A 5,000-nucleotide genomic window follows, 5' to 3' on the forward strand; every position below is an offset into this window, starting at 1 on the left:
CGTGGAGCGCGGTTGGGTCGTCTTCGGTTCCCCCCGGAAGAACCGCGTCGGACGCCGCGCCTACCCCCGCCGTGGGTCTACACTGGCCGGGGAGCGCGGTTGGGTCGTCTTCGGTTCAACCAGAAGTACCGCGTCAGACGCCGCGCCTGCCCCCGCCGTGGGTCCACACTGGCCGGGGAGCGCGGTTGGGTCGTCTGCGGTTCTCCAGAGGGTCCTGAAAACCCTGTCGCCAGAAATCTCCGCGCGCATGCCGTCCTTGCCCGGCGAGAGCGGACGGCGTCTCGGGCGCCGGCGCCGGCGCCGCGAGAGGCCGGCGTCTCGGAAGCCCCTGGCGGCCAGACGCGGCAGGCTCACTCCGGCAAAAGGCTCCGTGAAACCCCGGTCGTGCCGGTCTACCCGTGCGCCAGGGCGCGGGCCCGGGCGCCGGCGCCGCGAGAGGCCGGCGTCTCGGAAGCCCCTGGCGGCCAGACGCGGCAGGCTCACTCCGGCAAGAGGCTCCGCGGCTCCCCGGTCGTGCCGGTCTACCCATGCTCCGGGGCGGCGGTAGACCGTTCCCGGCGCCCGGCCTCTGCTTCTCGGCGACGGGCGGAGGCGGGCGAAGGGCAGGCTTCCGGGCGTCTGCCTGCGTGGGTCCGGCCCCTGCCCGGTCCAGGGGGCGAGGTTGCCGGGGGCCCCGGTCTACCGGCCGGCAAGCGGGGGTGGCTCGGCCGGTCTTCCCGCGGCTGGGGCTTTGCGGTCCTCCCCGGTCTACCTGCCGGAGGCCTGCCGACCGCCCGGTCTACTCGCGAGGGCCCCGGTCTTCCCGGCGGCGGGCGGGCGGGCCTGCGACCGCTGTCCCCCCCCCAGTCTGCCGTCCGGCCGGGGAGGCCTGGCCTTGCCGGCCCCCTTCAGGGAACGGGCGGCCTCCCGGTCTACCCAGCGAAGGCCCAGTCTGCTTCTCGCGTCCACGGTCACCCCGGTCTCCCGGCCCTGGGCTCCCCTCCAGTCTGCCGGCCGGGGTGGCTGGGTCTTGCCGGTCTACCTCCGAGGAAGGGAGACTTCCCGGCCGTCCCGACGGAGGCCCGGTGGGCTCCTCGCGTCCACGCTCACGCCTGCCTGCCTGCCTGCCTGCCTGCCGGGCTGGGGCTTCCAGCTCTACCTCGAGGACAGACGGCTTCCCGGTCTCCCCTGCTTGGGGCTGGGAGGTGCCGGTCCACCTGACGGCCGGACTGGTACCGCTGCCCGGTCTACTAGCCGGGGCCGGGGAGACTGGGGCTTGCCGGTCTACCTCCGAAAAGGGAGGCGAGGCGAGAGCGGTTGGCGGAGGGTGCGAAGGCCGGGGAAGGGCAGGCTTCCGGGCGTCTGCCTGCGTGGGTCCGGCCCCTGCCCGGTCCAGGGGGCGAGGTTGCCGGGGGCCCCGGTCTACCGGCCGGCAAGCGGGGGTGGCTCGGCCGGTCTTCCCGGCAGAAGGAGGGGAAGCGCTGGCCGTTTTCCTGTCCTGGGGGGCGGCCGGATCTAGCTCCCCGCCGGAGGAGCTGGCCAGGGAAGCTGGGACGTGGCGGTCCCCTTCCGAGGACGGAAGGCTTTTCCGGTCTACCGCTGGGAGGTCTGTCCGCTGCCGGTCCCCCCGTTCTCCGCCCGGCCGAGGCGGCTGGGGCTTCCCGGTCCTCCCCGGTCTACCCTGCCCGAGGCCCGCCGACCGCCCGGTCTACTCGCGAAGGCCCCGGTCCTCCAGGCGGCGGCCGGGCCCGCGAACGGAGTCCCCCCCGGTCTGCCGACTGGGGAGGCTGGGCCTTGCCGGGCTCCTTCCGAGAACAAGGGGGCCTCCCGGTCTACCGACCGAAGGTCTGGCCCGGGGCTGGCAGCGGTGCCCGGTCTCCCGGCCCTGGGCTCTGCTGGCCGTGGAGACTGGGTCCTGCCGGTCTACCTCCGAGGAAGGGAAGCTTCCCGGTCGACCCGCCGGAGGGGCAGACGGCGTTGCCCGGTCTCCCGGCCCTCGGCTCCCCTCCGGTCTACCGTCCGGGAAGGCTTGGGTTTGCCGGTCTTCCTCCGAGCTCGCCGGGGCTTCGCTTCCCGGCCTACCCCCCCGGAAAGAGAGGCTCTGCCGGACCACCTGGCGCACGGCACTGAACGGCTGGCCGGTCTACTGGGCCCCGGGCCTCGGGAAGCCCTGTCTACCCGCCAGAGGAGCCAGCGGCGTTGCCCGGCCTCCTGGCCCTCGTCTCCCCTCCGGTCTACCAGCCAGGCAGGCCGGGTCTTGCCTGTCTTCCTCCGAGAACATGCGGCTTCCCGGTCTACCCACCCGAAAGCGCGGCTCTGCCGGACTACCTGGAGCACGGCGCAGAACCGCTGGCCGGTCTACTGGGCGCCGGACCTCGGGAAGCCCGGTCTCCCGGCCCTCGGCTCCCCTCCGGTCTACCGGCCGGGAAGGCTGGGGCTTGCCGGTCTTCCTCCCGAGATCGTCGGGGCTTCCCGGTCTACCCACCGGAGAGCGCGGCTCTGCCGGGCTACCTGGCGCACGGCGCGCAACCGCTGGCCGGTCTACGGGGGGGGGGCCGGACCTCGGTGAGCCCGGTCTACCGGCCTGAGGGGCTGGCGGCGTTGCCCGGTCTCCCGGCCCTCGGCTCCCCTCCGGTCTACCAGCTGGGAAAGCTGGGGTTTGCCGGTCTTCCTCCGAGCTCGTCGGGGCTTCCCGGTCTACCCTCCGGAGAGCGCGGCTCTGCCGGGCTACCTGGAGCACGGTGCGCAACCGCTGGGCGGTCTACTGGGCGCCGGACCTCGGGAAGCCCGGTCTCCCGGCCGGAGGGGCTGGCGCCGTTGCCCGGTCTCCCGACCGTCGGCTCCCCTCCGGTCTACCGGTCCCGACGGCTGGAGTTTGCCGGTCTGCCTCCGCGGCCGTGGGGGCTTCCCGGTCGGACAATCTACTCGCCGGGGCCCCGGTCTACCCGCCGGAGAGGCTGCGTCTTGCCGGTCTACTGTGGAGGTCGTAGGACTTCCCGGTCTACCGGCCCGTGCGCGCGCCCCCCCCCCCCCATGGAGCCTCCAGGTCTACGTGGTCGCTGTAACCCGACGACATCGCCAAGGGTGGGTGGGGTTCGTGGCGACAGCTACCGTAGAACTCGGTGACTTTGTAGACCGCCGCTTGGCGGCAGTGCAGCAGGTAGGCGATGGAGGGGACGGGTGAGGGCGTGCGTTCATGCGTGCGTGCGTGCGTCCGTCCTTGCAGGGACGGCAAGGGAGAAAAGTCTTGGCGGGCGGGCGTTCCTTTGTGGGAGGGGGAGCATGCAGAGACACAGGGATACAGAAAGACAAGCACCAAATCACTCGTGCGCTCTCACACACACTTGATTGCGGGGGGGGGGAGGGAGAGGGAGGGAGGGAGGGAAAGAGGGAGAGGGAGAGAGAGACGAGAGAGAGAGAGAGAGAGAGAGAGAGAGAGAGAGAGAGAGAGAGAGAGGGCAGGCAGAGGCAGGCAGGCAGAAACCAAATCTCTCTGTCTCTCCTCTCTCTCTCTCTCTCTCTCTCACACACACACACACACACACAAAAACAAAGACAAAAAGTCGTTTGCGGGAGAGGAGAGGAGAGACAGAAGGGCACAAAATTTCTCTCTCACACTAAGCTGACACTCAAACACAGCATTTGCTTGTGTGGAGGGAGAGAGACAGAGACACAGGAGCCAAGTACACCGCACACACGCTTGTGTGCAGGGGAGACAGACAGGGACAGAGAGATGGACACAAGATATCACTCCAACGCGCACACACGCACACCAAGGAAACCACCCCCGCCCACAACATCGCCAAGGTTGATCCCTTGCCCTCCCTGCAAGGACATGTACGCACGTACGCACGAAGGCACGCCCCGCCCCACCCCACCCCACCCGTCTCCTCCATCGCCTACCTGCTGCTCTGCTGCCAAGCGGCGGTCTACAAACTCACCGAGGTCTACGGCAGCTGTCGCCACGAAGGCCGCCCTTGGCGATGTCGTGGTTTGTCGTGGCGATGTGCTTGCGGGTGGGGGAGAGAGAGACAGACCCAAAATAGATCACGGAGAGAGAGGGCGGCGGCGGGCGGGTGGGCGGGCGGGCGGGCAGGAATGCCAACACACACACAAACACTCACGCATCCCCCATTTCGACCGCTCGAATGCACAGACGCATGCACGCATGATCTTGACAACAGTGGGGATACGACAAAGGAGGAGGAGGAGGAGGAGGAGGAGGAGGAGGAGGAGGAGGAGGAGGAGAAGGAGAAGGAGAAGAAGAAGAAGAAGAAGAAGAAGAAGAAGAAGAAGAAGAAGAAGAAGAAGAAGAGGAAGAAGAAGAAGAAGAAGAAGAAGAAGAGGAAGACGGCTGCCCTGCCCTTACCATGCTGGCCACACGAGGGCGCTCCTAAAAAAAAGGGCCAGGTTATTACCCGGTCTACCTGGGGGCGGGGGAGGCAGGCAGGCAGGGGACGGCCACCCTGCCTGCCTGCCTGCCTGCCTGCCTGCCTGCCTGCCTGCCTGCCTGCCTGCCTGCCTGCGGCCGCCTGACGCTTCTATACAAAGCGCCAGGTTTTTACACGGTCTACCTGGAAGAAGGCAGGCAGGGGACGTCCAGCCAGCCTGCCTGCCTGCCTGCCTGCCTGCCTGCCTGCCTGCCTGCCTGCCTGCCTGCCTGCCTGCCTGCGGCCGCCTGGCGCTTCTATACAAAGCGCCAGGTTCTTACACGGTCTACCTGGAAGAAGGAAGGAAGGCAGGCAGGCAGGCAGGCAGGGGACGCCCACCCTGCCTGCCTGCCTGCCTGCCTGCCTGCCTGCCTGCCTGCCTGCCTGCGGCCGCCTGACGCTTCTATACAAAGCGCCAGGTTCTTACACGGTCTACCTGGAAGAAGGAAGGAAGGCAGGCAGGCAGGGGACGCCCACCCTGCCTGCCTGCCTGCCTGCCTGCCTGCCTGCCTGCCTGCCTGCGGCCGCCTGACGCTTCTATACTAAGCGCCAGCTTCTTACACGGTCTACCTGGAAGAAGGAAGGCAGGCA

This window comes from Podarcis muralis, unplaced genomic scaffold, assembly GCF_964188315.1.
Source record: "Podarcis muralis unplaced genomic scaffold, rPodMur119.hap1.1 HAP1_SCAFFOLD_116, whole genome shotgun sequence".
NCBI lineage: Eukaryota > Metazoa > Chordata > Lepidosauria > Squamata > Lacertidae > Podarcis > Podarcis muralis.